Consider the following 18,036-nt stretch of genomic DNA (forward strand, 5'->3'; position numbering starts at 1 on the left):
TTGCATAGTGTAACACATGAAACTATGAACACATATTTCGTCACTTTTTTTTTAAGCAAATAAAAACTTCAGAAACAACCTTTATTCCAGAAACTCGTTTCGATCTTTACTTGAGATTTTTTAAAATATAAAAAAAAAAAATACAAAAACTTCCTGAGACTCGTGCTGTTAATGATGTTGCTGCTACTGGGGATGCAATTCTTTGTACCGCGCTCAATAGCAGGTTTCCCAAGAAATCACAAATCAAACACTATTCGCACAATTTTTTGCGAATGTTAAGTGCAATGCCAAGCAGTAACATAACACAACATTCGCATCGAGAACATCATCAATACCACGAGAACATGCATGCGGATATCTGCGTTATTAGGCCAGGACGTAAGGAAAACATTGAAGGAGTTTTTACACATCATAACCAGAAACCAACTCTAATGGCTTGTAAAATACCCTTTAAAAAGTGAAAAAAAACGTGTGCAATAAAAATTAAAAAAAAAAAATTAGGCAAGCAATAAAATTAAATTTCTGCGAATATTCTGTAATATCAGATAAGACGGAAGAGCTATATATGCGATTTTAATTTTACTAAATTTGCAGGGCGACCGCTCAGGGACATCTCTGGTAGAGGTGGATGTTACCAGTATTATGGAAACGATAACCATACTTGAAAAGTTAATCTATGAACATCAGAAAATTAGGAATTGACTAATCCATTTAGGGTTAAAGGCGTGCAACGACGTCAATGCGTTACATTATAAAGGGTGATTTTTTTGAGGTTAGGATTTTCATGCATTAGTATTTGACAGATCACGTGGGATTTCAGACATGGTGTCAAAGAGAAAGATGCTCAGTATGCTTTGACATTTCATCATGAATAGACTTACTAACGAGCAACGCTTGCAAATCATTGAATTTTATTACCAAAATCAGTGTTCGGTTCGAAATGTGTTCATTCACCGTAACGTTGCGTCCAACAGCATCTTTGAAAAAATACGGTCCAATGATTCCACCAGCGTACAAACCACACCAAACAGTGCATTTTTCGGGATGCATGGGCAGTTCTTGAACGGCTTCTGGTTGCTCTTCACTCCAAATGCGGCAATTTTGCTTATTTACGTAGCCATTCAACCAGAAATGAGCCTCATCGCTGAACAAAATTTGTCAAAATTTGAACACATTTCGAACCGAACACTGATTTTGGTAATAAAATTCAATGATTTGCAAGCGTTGCTCGTTAGTAAGTCTATTCATGATGAAATGTCAAAGCATACTGAGCATCTTTCTCTTTGACACCATGTCTGAAATCCTACGTGATCTGTCAAATACTAATGCATGAAAATCCTAACCTCAAAAAAATCACCCTTTATTTATAAAAATTTTACATAGGAGACTTGCAGATAACAGATAATTTAGGCATCGCCATTATCCTGCTTAGAACTTAGTGCTGTTAATAAGTCTTGATCGATCTACATTTATAATTCATATGCCAATTTTAGAAATTGTCCACCTGATGTAGGGTGCATCATGCAAGTCATACAATTATTGCCGCATTTATAAATACATTTGCATGCGCCCCAGCAGCTACTAACTGCGCATGCTTATGTTGTTCATCATCTCCTGATCTGAAAGGCAATCGTCTGCGAAACGTCTGTATGTGTCCATGCATTTGTTTGAGCTCATGCCACTTATTTTCCATTCAACGTCACTCTTTGAACAGCAACGAGTCCTTTTTGTGTGGATGCCCAGCCTGCAGATCGAGGGGCATTTGCAAACTTTGCGCCATGCAACGGTTTCGATATCAAAGCCATTCCATATCACCTGTGACCACCACGTAGAAACTGACTTGCCTCACTTTCGAGTGCTAAGGCTCCCAGTCAGAGTCGCTGTCTTTTATTTCTGTCGTCTGTGATGCACCACCAATGCCCACTAGTCTGTTGTCAGGCGTGGTGTGCGAAGATTGGCTGCTGTCTTGATTTGCAATCATTGTTTTTTTTTCTTACCCTTTTTCTGTGCATCGTGCCATTCATTAACGCTTCTTATTGAACGCGTGTGTTTTGCTCCGCGTTTTCGTCGTTAATTCTCGATATGGTCTTATTGTATGGATTTGAGGCAAGTAGGTATGGGCTTCTTTGCTCGTTGGAAGTTGCCTTGGACCATTGCGTTGACTTGTGAATTCATTTAACGATTAATGGTTAAAAATTTGAGATTACGCAGAATTTTCAGTGTGTAAGGTAATGTCATACACACATTCATTAAATATCGTGCACAGTATCTTAAAATTTATAGCTTTAGACCTTAGGTTTGCTTATCCAAGTAAAGTCTGTTTTGGTATTGACTTTTCGATTTCCTATATCATGAGACTATCTAACGGGAGAGTGGCTATGATGATTATAATAGAAAATCATCGAATTAATTTTTCCTCAATTCATTACATTATTATGCCCTACACACAATTGTGGATCTGGGATCCCACAGAGTATATATATTCTGGATCGTCTCGACATTCTGATTCGAAATCACGATAGCGGTCGAACGCGTAAAGCTAGTCGCTTGAAATTTTGCACAGCTACTTAATATTGAGTCATTGGGGATTGCAAATGGGCCATATCGGTTCAGATTTAGATATAGCACCCATATAAACCGATCCCCCGATTTGACTTCTTGAGCCCCTAAAGCCTCAATTTTCGTCCGATTTGGTTGAAATTTTGCACATCGTGTTCTGTTATGCCTTCCAACAACTGTGTTAAATACCGTACAAATCGGTCTATAACCTGATATAGCTTCCATATAAACCGATTTACCGATTTGAATTTTTGAGCCCTTGCAAGCCGCAATTTGTGTCCGATTTTGCACATAGGGTTCTGTTATGACTCTCAACAACTGTGTCAAGTATGGTCGGTCTATATCCAGATATAGCTCCCACATTTTAGCAGAATCCATGCTGGTGGGTTCCCAAGATTCGGCTCGGCCAAACTTAGCACGCTTTTACTTGTTTCTTCTGCGCTCATTTTAATTTGCTCTCAAAAAAGTCTTATTATTTCAACAACTTTTGAACCGACTAAGATAATTGAATCATTTAAACGCCATGTGATAGATAAAGGTTCAGTCTATTCAATGCAAATTGAAAAGATGCCACGCTTTTTATGTGCTTATTTAGCTTCTCAAAATCAAAATTTGTTAAAAAATGGTAATTTAGTGGAGTATTTTTTTTTAATTTTGAATTTTTTTCTTTTTCAAGACTTCAATACTTTAAAATTACCAACCAAAATTTAAAAAAAGATTTTTATAAAAAATTTAGTTTATTCGGAAATTTTAAGTTATGAAACGTATAACTTTTAGTAGGAAAGGACAATCTTTACCAACATTCGTAGAATTTTGTCCCCTTTCTAATGGTGTTATCAGATTTGCAATTGGCTAAGAAATAGTGAGATGAACCTTGGGGTCGAGGGCGAGGCACTGCTGCCAGTGGCACAGTCTTGGATTGACGGAACACTAGTATAGCCATTTGGTTCAAAGCTAGAGGACAGAGTGGGCCTGGGGGCCTACATTGAGAACCCAGGGACTGAGATCTGTTTTAGACTGCCTGACCATAATACGGTCCTGCAGGCGGAGATCCGGGCGATCACGGAATGCGTGAAGTGGTGTGGTGCTAACGCGAGGACGTCGAGTGTGAACATCTTTACCGACAGCAAATTGCCATAAGGGCAATCAAAACCAGGACGGTAAGGTGACGAACAGTCTTGCAGTGTAAGAAGGAAATTAATGTCTTCTCTGAGGATGGGAAAATCCGCATCGTTTGGGTGCCAACAATAACGGAATAAGGGGGAATGAAAGGGCAGTCGATTTGGCGGTGAAGGCTAGGGGACTGCCGACAATAAACTTGGTTAATCCGAGGCCTTTCGGGTCGACGAAGTCCGATTTAAGGGCGTGGACAAAAAAACGAGCTTGCAACCCTCTGAAACAGCGAAACAGTCGGTAGGACAGCGAAAATCCTATCGGGGGATCCAGATAGTGAGAAGACGAGGCTATTTCTGAAAGGAAGTAGGAAGGAGGTCAGTATAGCTATTGGTATCATAACAGAACACATAGGACTACGAGCTCACTTATGTAAAATCGGTGAGGCAAGTGATTACATGTGTAGGGCATGGTGGGAAGATGATGAGCCGTTGAAGCATTTCCTTTGTCATTGCCCGGCTTTTGTGTCCAACAGCTACCGGCACTTAGGTGGAGACACAATACTAGACACGAACCAACTTAGGGGAAAACAAGTAAAAAGGCGTTAAGTTCGGCCGGGCCGAACTTTGGATACCCACCACCTCGGGTATATATGTAAACCACCTTTCATCAAAATTCGGTGAACATTTCATACCTTATACTCATATACCTCATACCGATCTGAACTATATACGACACGGATGTCGAAAAGCCGAACATAAGTCACTGTGTCAAATTTCAGTGAAATCGGATTATAAATGCGCCTTTTATGGGGCCAAGACTTTAAATCGAGATATCGGTCTACATGGCAGCTATATCCAAATCTGGACCGATTTGGGCCAAGTTGCATAAACATGTCGAGGAGCCTAACACTAAGCACTGTCCCAAATTTCGGCGAAATCGGACAATAAATGCCTCTTTTATGGGCCCTAAACCTTAAATCCAGAGATCGGTCTATATGGCAGCTATTTTCAAATCTGGACCGATCTGGGCAAAATTGAAGAAGGACGTCGAAGAGCCTAACCAAACTCACTGTCTCAAATTTCAGCGACATCGGACAATAAATGCGTCTTTTATGGCCCCAAAACCTAAAACCTAGATATCGGTCTATATGGCAGCTATATCCAAATCCGGACCGATATGTGCGATATTGCAGAAGTATATCAAGGGGCTTAACTTAACTCACTGTTCCAAATTTCGGGGACATCGGGCAATAAATGAGCATTTTATGGGCCCAAAACCATAAATTAAGAAATCGGTCTATATGGTAGCTATATTCAAATTTGAACCGATCTGAACCAAATTGAAGAAATATGTCAAAGAGCCTAACACATCTCACTGTCCCAAATTTCAGCAAAATCGGATAATGAATGTGGCTATTATGGGCCTTACACCATAAATCGGAAGATCGATCTATATGGCAGCTATATCCAAATCTGGACCGATCTGAGCCAAATTAACGAAGGATGTTGATGGGCCTTATACAATTCATTGCCCCGAATTTCATCAAAATCGGATAATAAATGTGGCTTTTGTGGGCCAAAGACCCTAAACCGGAGGATCGGTCTATATGGCAGCTATATCCAAATCTGAACCGATCTGGACCAAATTAAAGAAACATGTCAAAGGGCCTAAGACAACTCACTGTCCCAAATTTCAGCGAAATCGGACCATAAATGTGGCTTTTATGGGCCTTAGACCCTAAATCGGAGGATCGGTCTATATGGCAGCTATATCCAAATCTGGACCGATCTGAGCCAAATTGACAAAGGATGTCGAAGGGCCTAACACAACTCACTGTCCCAAATTTCAACAAAATCAGATAATAAATGTGGCTTTTATGGGCTTAAGACCCTAAATCGGCGGATCGGTCTATATGGGGGCTATATCAAGATATAGTCCGATATAGCCCATCTTCGAACTTAACCTGCTTATGGACAAAAAAAGAATCTGTGCAAAATTTCAACTCAATATCTCTATTTTTAAAGACTGTAGCGTGATTTCAACAGACAGACGGACAGACGGACGGACATGGCTAGATCGTCTTAGATTTTTACGCTGATCAAGAATATATATACTTTATAGGGTCGGAAATGAATATTTCGATGTGTTGCAAACGGAATGACAAAATGAATATACCCCCATCCGTCGGTGGTGGGTATAACAATTAAGGATTTTGTAAGTAACACGGAATTCCTAACTTAAAATTTTCTTTTTAGAGGTTAGTGTATACTTTTTAGAGCGCACAACAAGTGGATTACTGACTTAGGTGTATGTTCATAGTGCCATGGGGCGGATTAATATCCGCACCCTCTTTTCAACCTAACCTTACCTAAAAAATAGTGCCACAAAAAGTGAAATCTTAAAAAAAAATTCCTTTAAATGACTTTTTCCTGACTTTATATCAAGTAATTGACCGATATGAATCGTACTTGTCATGGCTTTTAGAACTTCTGGCAAATTGAGTAATAATGGCGCCCTACAGAGGCTCTGGAATTCAAACTGGGAGATTATGAGATATGAACCGATTTAGACCATACTAGTCACAGTTATTGAAAGTCAACACAAAACGCTACGTTCAAAATTTCAGACAAATCGAATAAAAATTGCGCTCTTTAGAGGCTCAAAATGTCATATTGGGAGATCGGTTGTGTGTCAGCTATATCAGGTTATCAACCATACTTGGCACAGTTGTTGGAAATAATTCCTTAAGGATATATGCAAAATGTACGCAGGATCAGCGAAATCGGATAATAATTGAACCCTCTAGAAGCTTAAGGAGTCTTATCGGGAGATGCTCTCATATAGTACCCTAAAAATAAAAATTTGGTATCCAAATTTCGGATGGGGTACCTAGGGGGGCTGCCCCACCCTAAAACCTACCAAACATATATTTAGACCAATCACGACAATATGGGACTCAAATGAAAGGTATTTAGGATAAGAAAACATATCTCATATCCAATTGTCGAAACAAGTGGTAGGGGACCACCCCAAAATTGGACATATTTACCGACCATGGCAATATGGAACTAAAATGAAAGGTATTTACAATTAGAATACGAATCTAATATCCAAATATGGGACCAAGTATTTGGGGGGCCGCCTCTCCCAAACAACATTCCCTAAAGGGGACAAATTTACGACCATAGCAATATGGGGCTCAAATGAAAGGTCTTTGGGAGTATAGCACGAATTTGATATCAATATTCGGGAAAAGTGTCTATGGGGCCACCCCACCCCCACAACACCATCCAAATAGTAAGTATTTTCTGAATATTGCAATATGAGGCTCAAATAAGAGGGTTTTTAAAGTGGAACACGAATCCGATATATATTTTCAAGGCCAACTCACTGAGTGGCCGCCCATCCCCCAAACCGGTCATGTTTGCCGACTATGGAAATATGGGGTCAAATTAACTGTATATGGGAGTATACCACGTATCTGATATCAACATTAGGGACCAAATGTCTAGCGGACGTCCCACCACCATAACAACCCTCAAATAGGACGTATTTGCTCACCAAGACAATTTGGGTCTTAAAGAGAGTGGAACTAAATATTCATAGCTTTTAGGGCCAATACCCCAAACCATTGCATTAAGGAGTTGAAATGAGATTAGAAAACGAATTTGATATCCAATTTTGAGGGCAATGAGAATATGGGGTTCAAATAAATGATATATAGATAAATGAGAATAGAATACGTTGCTGATAAATTTTTCGGGTTTAGTGTTTGGGGGACCATCCCAATCGCCAAAACACCTCTAAATCGGGCATATTTACCCACCATGTCAATGTGGAGCTTAAATGAAAGGTATTAGGGGGTAGAGCACGAATTGATACCCATTTTCGCATGAACACCCCACAAACAGCAATTTTTTAGTGACATCGCAATATGGTGCTCAAATAAAGGTATTTGGGAGTAGAATACGAATTTGATATCCAAATGTAGGACGATGTATTCAGGGCATCATCCCTTTCCCAAAACACCCCCAAAGGCAAAAAAATTTTCAACCATGACAATATGTGGTTCAAATTAAAGGTATTTGAGATTAGAAAACGAATTTGATAACCTATTTTGGGGTCATGTGTTTGGGGGACGCCTCATCCTGTAAACTCCTCTTAGCCAATGGCAATGTGGCGTTTAAATAAGTGGTATTTGAGAGAAGAGCACGATGCTGATATCTGGGGGACCACCTCTTCCCCTAAAACACCACTAAATCAGACATCATGAGAATATCGGGCTGAAATGAAGTATTTTAAGAATGGAGTTCACCTTACATCCAAACTTAAATTCGTAGACCAATAAAGATCATGTGGGATTCAGATAAAGGCACTTATATTGTTAAACTGCTAGTCAAGCGATATACTATTTTCGTAGCATGGTATTTCACTAAAATATCTTTAATTGTCGAAAATAAATATTCCAAGGAAACTTTTGTTCCATATACAGTAAAAGAAGGCGCAGCGGGGAGGGCCCGGGTCAACTAGTAAATTCAATAAAGCAAATAAAATCGGGTAAAGGTCGGCAGGGCGGAATCTTTTATACCCTCCACCATGGATCGCATTTGTCAAGTCCTTTGCCCCATATCTCTGTATAGGCAAACAATGGATAAGAATTGGTATGCTATTGGAGCTATATCAGGATATGGACCGATTCGGAAAGTGCAAAATTTCAGCCAAATCGGATAAAAATTGTAAATCAAAATATAACATCTTGTTAAAAATTTTAACTTTATCAGATAAGGATTGCGCCCTCTTGAGGGTAAAGATCCAAGATGCGGTTTATGTGGCAGCTATATCAGGTTATTAGCATAGTTATTGAAAGCTAAAGCAAAATACTTTATGCGACTTTTTAGCCAAATCGGATAATAATTGCGCCCTCTATATCAAAACGTTTACCGATTTGGCCCATTTACAATGCCAACCGACGTACAATCATAAGAAGTATTTGTGCAAAATTTCAAGAGCCTAAGTTTGCTCCTCCGAAACGTAGCGTGCTTTCGACAAACAGACGGAGGGACGGACACGGCTAGGTCGACTTACAATGACATTACGATCAAGAATATATGCTTTATGGGGCCTTAGAGGAGTATTTTGAGGTGTAACAAGCGAAACGAGGAAATAAATATACCCCAATCCTATAGTGGATGGTATATATAAACAGAAAGACCCGAGCTTGAATTGAAAAACAACAAAATTAAAAAAAACGATTTATCATTAAAATTTAAAAAAATTAAAGGTTTCTTAAAATGTTGCCTTAAGATGTAATTTCATTGAAATTTTGTCTTAATGTTTTTTTTTTTTTAATTTTTGTCTTAAGAAAATATTTCATTTGAATTTTGTGTTAAGGAAAAAATTTCACACATTTTTTCTAAGTTCGGCCGGGCCGAACTTTGGATACCCACCACCTCGGGTATATATGTAAACCACCTTTCATCAAAATTCGGTGAACATTTCATACCTTATACTCATATACCTCATACCGATCTGAACTATATACGACACGGATGTCGAAAAGCCGAACATAAGTCACTGTGTCAAATTTCAGTGAAATCGGATTATAAATGCGCCTTTTATGGGGCCAAGACTTTAAATCGAGATATCGGTCTACATGGCAGCTATATCCAAATCTGGACCGATTTGGGCCAAGTTGCATAAACATGTCGAGGAGCCTAACACTAAGCACTGTCCCAAATTTCGGCGAAATCGGACAATAAATGCCTCTTTTATGGGCCCTAAACCTTAAATCCAGAGATCGGTCTATATGGCAGCTATTTTCAAATCTGGACCGATCTGGGCAAAATTGAAGAAGGACGTCGAAGAGCCTAACCAAACTCACTGTCTCAAATTTCAGCGACATCGGACAATAAATGCGTCTTTTATGGCCCCAAAACCTAAAACCTAGATATCGGTCTATATGGCAGCTATATCCAAATCTGGACCGATATGTGCGATATTGCAGAAGTATATCAAGGGGCTTAACTTAACTCACTGTTCCAAATTTCGGGGACATCGGGCAATAAATGAGCATTTTATGGGCCCAAAACCATAAATTAAGAAATCGGTCTATATGGTAGCTATATTCAAATTTGAACCGATCTGAACCAAATTGAAGAAATATGTCAAAGAGCCTAACACATCTCACTGTCCCAAATTTCAGCAAAATCGGATAATGAATGTGGCTATTATGGGCCTTACACCATAAATCGGAAGATCGATCTATATGGCAGCTATATCCAAATCTGGACCGATCTGAGCCAAATTAACGAAGGATATTGATGGGCCTTACACAATTCATTGCCCCGAATTTCATCAAAATCGGATAATAAATGTGGCTTTTGTGGGCCTAAGACCCTAAACCGGAGGATCGGTCTATATGGCAGCTATATCCAAATCTGAACCGATCTGGACCAAATTAAAGAAACATGTCAAAGGGCCTAAGACAACTCACTGTCCCAAATTTCAGCGAAATCGGAGCATAAATGTGGCTTTTATGGGCCTTAGACCCTAAATCGGAGGATCGGTCTATATGGCAGCTATATCCAAATCTGAACCGATCTGAGCCAAATTGACAAAGGATGTCGAAGGGCCTAACACAACTCACTGTCCCAAATTTCAACAAAATCAGATAATAAATGTGGCTTTTATGGGCTTAAGACCCTAAATCGGCGGATCGGTCTATATGGGGGCTATATCAAGATATAGTCCGATATAGCCCATCTTCGAACTTAACCTGCTTATGGACAAAAAAAGAATCTGTGCAAAATTTCAACTCAATATCTCTATTTTTAAAGACTGTAGCGTGATTTCAACAGACAGACGGACAGACGGACAGACGGACGGACATGGCTAGATCGTCTTAGATTTTTACGCTGATCAAGAATATATATACTTTATAGGGTCGGAAATGGATATTTCGATGTGTTGCAAACGGAATGACAAAATGAATATACCCCCATCCGTCGGTGGTGGGTATAAAAATAGCATTAAAATTTTGTTAAAAAAAATTATTGAAATCTTTCGGTTGGAAAAAATACCAAAAAAATATTATATTTTGGATAAAATTTCATTCAAATTTTAAGCTTTAGAAAAATTTCGTTGAAATTTTGTGTTAACAAATTGCATTTTTATGTAGATATGCCACAAACGTATCTCCATTAATTTTTTTTAATAAAGGAATGTGTTAAAAATGAAGTTTATAATAATTTGATAAAACGCTACATAAATTTTGGAAAACAAAATTGTTTTTTTCGGAAAAAATTTCGGATGAAATTAAAAAATCTGTCAAAATGACTGGTTGGCCTTTCTTGTATTAAAAAGAACCATTCTGCTCAGTGGAAGTAAGAATTTGTGGCATGCACTCAAAGAGAAAAATATTGGGTTGCCCAAAAAGTAATTGCGGATTTTTCATATAGTCGGCGTTGACAAATTTTTCACAGCTTGTGACTCTGTAATTGCATTCTTTCTTCCGTCAGTTATCAGCTGTTACTTTTAGCTTGCTTTAGAAAAAAGTGTAAAAAAAGTATATTTGATTAAAGTTCATTCTAAGTTTTATAAAAAATGCATTTACTTTCTTTTAAAAAATCCGCAATTAGTTTTTGGGCAACCCAATAGTTGCAGGACAGTTTAAAGAAGTAAGGGATGCAGTAGTTTTGTTTACATAAGGGACCTACATTCACAAAGGAGGTCTGGACTGGGCTCAAAGTGCGCGCCAGCGGGGAAGCACAGAACTCAGAAAGTTCTTCGACAGCAGCAGTTAGTGAAGAATCTAAGGAGAAATCGTCCACACCGCAAGTGCACAGTGTCATGAGGAAGAGTGGTTCCACAGCTTTCTCACCTGCCCATGGATGCGTACGGAAGCTCATCATGACAAGTTTTAACGAATCTTGTGAGGATGAACTCCTGGTGGAGTCAGAAGATGAGACTAACACAACAGTGGTGGAAGTCTTGAATCCTGACTACAGATAAATCTCCACCATTGTACGGCCGCTTCGGCGGCACTAAAGGTCCTCTGGATGGCTTGGGGATTTGACGTGGTTCTTATCCAGGAACCATGGGTGTCTGGAGGAATGGTACGTGGACTAAGAATTTCGGGATTTAAACTTCTCAAGGGTACGGGATAGTCAAAATGTTTTTCTAATTCCGTCACTAAGCAATGAAGATTTAGTAGTAGCAGGCTTGAAATAAACAAGTCTCATTACTGGCTGGCTTCCCTATATTTGGCACACGATTCAGAGATGCCGTCTTCAAACCTTAAGTCGCTGGTTGAAGCTGCTTCTGTAGAGAAGAAAAGCCTCATTGTAGGATGTGATGCCAATGTACATCACCAGATATGGGGAAGTTCGGATGTCAACAAATGGGGTGAGCTGCTTTTTGAATATATTATATGTTGCAATCTGCCGATTTGTAATAAAGGGGATAAACCGACCTTCATTGCCAGGAATAGGCAGGAGGTACTAGATATTACCTTTGTATCGGAAGATATAAGTGGAAGAATAGGCGACTGGGAAGTGTTGGATGATCATCGTTATATTAGTTTTAGCCTTGGAGAAAATACTGGAGTAGTGGTCCCTCGGCTAAACGGAAGAAAGGCGGATTGGGATAAATTTCGGCACTATCCCATCTAGACTAGAAAGGGAAGTGGAAACTACGGAGGATATGGACATAGTGGTCAAGGCTGAGCTAAGGCTCAGAACAAATCCTGGGTAGAACTCTGCAGCTCCGTGGAGGATACATCTGAGGCCTCTGCAAATGCAAATTTTGCACATGAACATTCCACTAAGGAACAGGGGCAAACTTCTTACATATCAATGAGTGCAGTCAGATTCAAGTTTAAGCTTAATGATACGGGACCTCCTTTTTGTAGCCGAGTCCGAACGGCGTGCCGCAGTGCGACACCTCTTTGGCGACAAGTTTTACATGGCATAGTACCTCACAAATGTTGCCAGCATTAGGAGGGCAAAACCACCGCTGATTTTTTCTGATGGACTCGCCAGGATTCGAACCCAGGCGTTCAGCGTCATATGCGGGCATGCCAACCTCTGCGCTATGGTGGCCTCTAGGCTAAGAAATATTCTGTCCTCGAGACCTATTTCGGTGGGGTATATCCAGAAGTCCGAGAATGTATTGCCAATGTCTAGAGAGGTAACACTAGAACTACTTGTTGATACACAATTCTCCAACGGACAATGTGGCGCCACAAGAGGTTGTCACTGGTATGCACTCATCGGAGGCTATTAGGGAAATTATTTCTGAACCGGAAATCTCTGGGGCGATAAGTTTCGACTCCCTTAAAACACCAGGCCCCGATTATGTATCACAGGTTGAACTACAAGCTGTGTCTGATAGACTGGTTTTCTGACTAAGGGAGATATACTCTGCTTGTATCAGAATGTCATATATAAATATGGAATGGAGGGACACGAAGGTCATTTTCATTCCGAAAGTAGGAAACCCCTACCACAAGAAGGCGAAAGATTTTCGTCCTATAAGTCTGTCATCCTTTATGTTGAAGACTCTTGAGAGGTTGATAGAAACATATCTTAGGGCAAAGATCCTTGGAGATTGCCTGTCGCAGCAGTAGCATGCATATATTAAAGGCAAATCCACTGAAACAGCCCTTCTCGACCTAGTCGGCTACATGGAGGGTTCTCTCTATGTTAAGGAATATAAAGGGTGATTTTTTTGAGGTTAGGATTTTCATGCATTAGTATTTGACAGATCACGTGGGATTTCAGACATGGTGTCAAAGAGAAAGATGCTCAGTATGCTTTGACATTTCATCATGAATAGACTTACTAACGAGCAACGCTTGCAAATCATTGAATTTTATTACCAAAATCAGTGTTCGGTTCGAAATGTGTTCATTCACCGTAACGTTGCGTCCAACAGCAACAGTGGACCTAAGAAGAGCAGATCAGCAGAGGAACACCTCAAGGAGGAGTACTGTCTCCTCTACTATGGAATATAGCCATTAACAACATATTATTTTCTCTGGAAGAAAAAGGCGTAAAAGTGGTAGCGTATGCTGATGACGTGGCAATTGCGGTTATGGGAAAGTTTCGCTGCACTCTAAGAGATATACTTCAGGAAGCTCTACGTGCAACAGCAAAGTGGGGTACCGAAAGTGGTCTGGGTATAAATCCGTGCAAGACAGAAATAGTTCTGTTCAGCAGGAGATGAAAGTTGCCTGCAGTGGAGCCTGTCTCTTCATTTACAGAAAGTGCAGAATACCTGGGTGTTTTGCTGGACAGGAAATCGAACTTCAAATGAAACATTTTGGAAAGAACAAGAAAGCCCACTCTTGCCCTATACACCTGCAAGAGAGCCATTGGCAAAAGTTGGGACTTCGACCGCGTGTCACGCATTGGGTATATACTGCAATTGTCAAACCTATTATGCTATGTGGTGTTGTGGTTTGGTGCACGGCGGTGAAAAAATCCACCTACTGCTCAATACTTAACCGGATCCATCTGATGCACTGAATTTAATGCTACCTCTTATGCCTATGGACATTATAGCTACCCAAATTGCAGCAACCACTGCCGTGAGGTTAAGGGAGCTTTCTCATTGTTCATGTGGCGGCCACGGACACTGTGTTATCCTTGATACAATATCCGGTGTTCCAGGCAGTGTGGATAACACGCTACCTGAGCTGCTTTTTGATAAAAATTACTGTACCAATATTCCTGATAGAACTGATTGGTAACTACGATATCCCTGGTAACAGAAGTTACATAGACTTCTATACGGATGGTTCCAAACTAAACGACCAGGTGGGTTTTCGGGTGTATTCTAAAGATGGAGAACTGGTTATATCGGAGAGGCAATTAAGGAAGTGATGGAATGGCTAAGATATAATGTCATTACGACGATTGACATAAATATCTTCTCAAACAGCCAGGCAGCCATTAAATCCCTGGAGAACGTTTTTCTGAACACAGGAACTACCTTACACACTCCAGGGACACTGGAATCTGTGGGTATGCCTCCAGCGACATGTAAGCTAAGTTTTCAGGGCCAGGCCCGAAGGGCAACGTATGATAGATGGTCACAAAGAGGGGGCTGTGAGCATTGCAAAACTATATGTGTGAAGAGGTCTACTGCTGTTGCTGTCATTGACTAGAACAGACGTCCCAATCATTGTGCCTGTCACGACAGACAGAGGGTTGTCAGCAACGACTTTTGCAGAAGCTGTGAACGAAATGAGAACCGCACTAGGTTCTCATTTCGTTGAGAACCTGTCTGAATTAGCGTATGTGAACATTCCCAAGTTATTCGGTTTTTAATGCGATATGGATGGTTCAACGGTTGAAACTAGAAGGCATCATTCTTCTTCTGTTCCTGTGGTATCACAATAGACGAAAACGTCTAAGTGAGTCTATTGGCAGACTGCTACTTAAACCTAACCTAACCTATATCAAAACATCGACCGATTTGGCCTATTTCCAATCCCAACCGACCTACACTAATTAAAAGTATTTGTGGAAAATTTCAAGCGGCTTGCTTTACTCCTTCGAAAGTTATCGTGCTTTCGACAGACAAATGGACGGGCGAACGGACGGACATGGCTAGATCGACATAAAACGTCATGATAGGATGTCACATGCTATCCTATGGTGGAGGGTATAAAAACATGGAGCTTAAATAAAAGGTAGAATTCGAATTCGATGGTTTAACTACGATCAGCCCTAAAGACGGATAAGAATGTAGACCCGAAAACAACCTTGAAACTATTTTTGCGACATTGTACTCAGTCGGAACTTAGGCAAGTTGATTCGGTCTGTTTCATCTTTATAGGAACGGTCGCAATGTACAAACATTATATAACACTATGTAGGAAATCGAGTTGCTGATCCACAGAGACTAATGAATAAAATTCATTCGATTCCTCCAAATTTATCCTAAATTGTCGTTATTTATACTCCTAAAATCCCGAAACAAATACGTTCCTTCATCTATATTAAGGTTGAAATCGTTAACAAAGAATATCAAATCATGCTTGGAGAAGCAAGAAGCATAAAGAATTGAATTTTTTGGGTTATTAATAAAAAATAGAGCAAGCAATGTGCTTGAGGAAGAAGAAAAGTGAGTGGGGTGTGTTCTGTAAGTGGGGTATAGACCAAGCGAGAATATATTATCCGTCAAAGATGGGTCAAAGATAATATTTGAGAGTCTCCAATATACCATCGAGGTGACCAAAACCAATGGTATTTAAATGCATTCCAATAGAAGCGTTGGGTATTGATGGTGACATCAATTTTGCAATGATTACTCCATATGGCAAATTTATATTTTTTTTGTGTTATTCCTGTTTTGTAATCTACAAATGGATTTAACACATGGTACAGATATTCTCATAGAGTTGCATATGTTTCCAAAAATATTAATCAAATTCTCATCGCCATCAAAGGGGACACCGTTAACTCTAATATCGCAGGCGACTTTTCTTGTTTGAGGGCTTGCATACGAAAATCTTTTATTTCTTCAACTTCAACAGAGAATTTTTCAAAATGGCACACTCGGTCATTAACGTCGTTTTAATCCGATCATAGTTCGCCAATTCTCTTATCCAGTTCATTTAGGATGCGATTCTCTGTTTTCTTAAGAAAAGATTTAAACCGTTCCATAAGACGTTCACTTAATTTGGCAAATCGATCATCCGCATCCAAATTATTCGGAGTGGGAATCCGATAAACATGGCGTTTTGGGCGAACGGATCTTCACGAAATTTGGCACGCAAATTTTTTAGGACTCTTGAGATTACTGGTGAATTTTATAGAAATCAGTTTATTTAGCTCACATGTAAATGCTTCGGCCAGTTTTTCTTTTCTAGGGCTTTTGCAAGCGCATTTATCAACCGACATTCATTAAATTTGCACAATGTCTTTTTCTATGACCACGTGAATGGAATTTGGTTGAAATACGTTCAGATTTACATATACATAGCTCCTTTATATATGTTTGTCCCATTTTAGCTTATATTGCAATAATGTGATTGTTCACCGATCCTCATAATTGAAATTTCTAGTGAATTTAATAGAAATCGGGGCACAAAATTTTGAATTATGAAAGAAAAGAAGAAATTCTTACGCTGACACTTTATCTTGATGAAATCGGATCAGACTAGGATATAACTCCCAATGTATCTACCGTCGGGTTTTCACTTATAGGGTCGAACAATTTGTGACCGATGTGCATGAAATTTAGTGGGAATTGACTTTTTACTTGTCACCATATATCTTACATATTCCATCAAAATCGGTTCAGACTTCCGTATTGCAAATGCAAATTTGCCCATGAACATTCAAGTAAGATGTTCTCACATATCACTGAGTGCTGTCCGATTCATCGATACGCAGCCTTCTGAACAACTCCGCCATAGTTCACTTAAATTGGTGTGGATTTAGGTGAAGACAAAGAGATGTGGCCTAATTTAAACTTATAGTGTCGGTGTAAGGTATTATTTCTCTTACTATTCTTACTTTTTCCTCGTTTTGCATTTACATACATAAGCCGTAAACTTATAACTAACGTTATAAGTTACAAAACTTATTTTATAAAAACCCATATCTTGTTAAAATAGTCAAATTACTTCACACAATGTTAATGTGCCATTTTGATGTAAGTGACATATCGCGATCACGCAAAATCATAAACAAACCTTTAATGGCGCTTAAACCAAAATCATTTTCGCTCTCAAATTTGGAGAGGAGACGTAATTCGATATACTCTGTCGATATCCATCAAAATCGACAATGGGAAAAATGTCGCTTACATCATTTTCACGGGAAGGGCTCATATGCATCTGAATTTATGTAAAAACAAGTAAAAGCGTGCTAAGTTCGGCCGGGCCGAATCTTATATACCCTCCACCATGGATCGCATTTGTCGAGTTCTTTTCCCGGCATCTCTTCTTAGGCAAAAAAGGATATAAGAAAAGCTTTGGTCTGCTATTGGAGCAATATCAATATATGGTCTGGTTTGGACCACAATTAAATTATTTGTTGGAGACCTGTGTAAAATGTCAGCCAATTCGAATAAGAATTGCGCCCTTTGGGGGCTCAAGAAGTAAAATAGAGAGATCGATTTATATGCGAGCTGTATCGGCCTATAGAGCGATTCAGACCATAATAAACACGTATGTTGATGGTCATGAGAGGATCTGTCATACATAATTTCTGGTAAATCGTATAATAATTGCGACCCCCAGAGGCTCAAGAAGTCAAGATCCCAGATCGGTTTATATGGCAGCTATATCAGGTTATGAAGCGGTTTGAACCTTATTTGGCACAGTGGTTGAAAGTAAGAATAAAATAC

The sequence above is a fragment of the Stomoxys calcitrans genome, chromosome 4 (assembly GCF_963082655.1).
Source record: "Stomoxys calcitrans chromosome 4, idStoCalc2.1, whole genome shotgun sequence".
In the NCBI taxonomy this organism is placed as follows: domain Eukaryota; kingdom Metazoa; phylum Arthropoda; class Insecta; order Diptera; family Muscidae; genus Stomoxys; species Stomoxys calcitrans.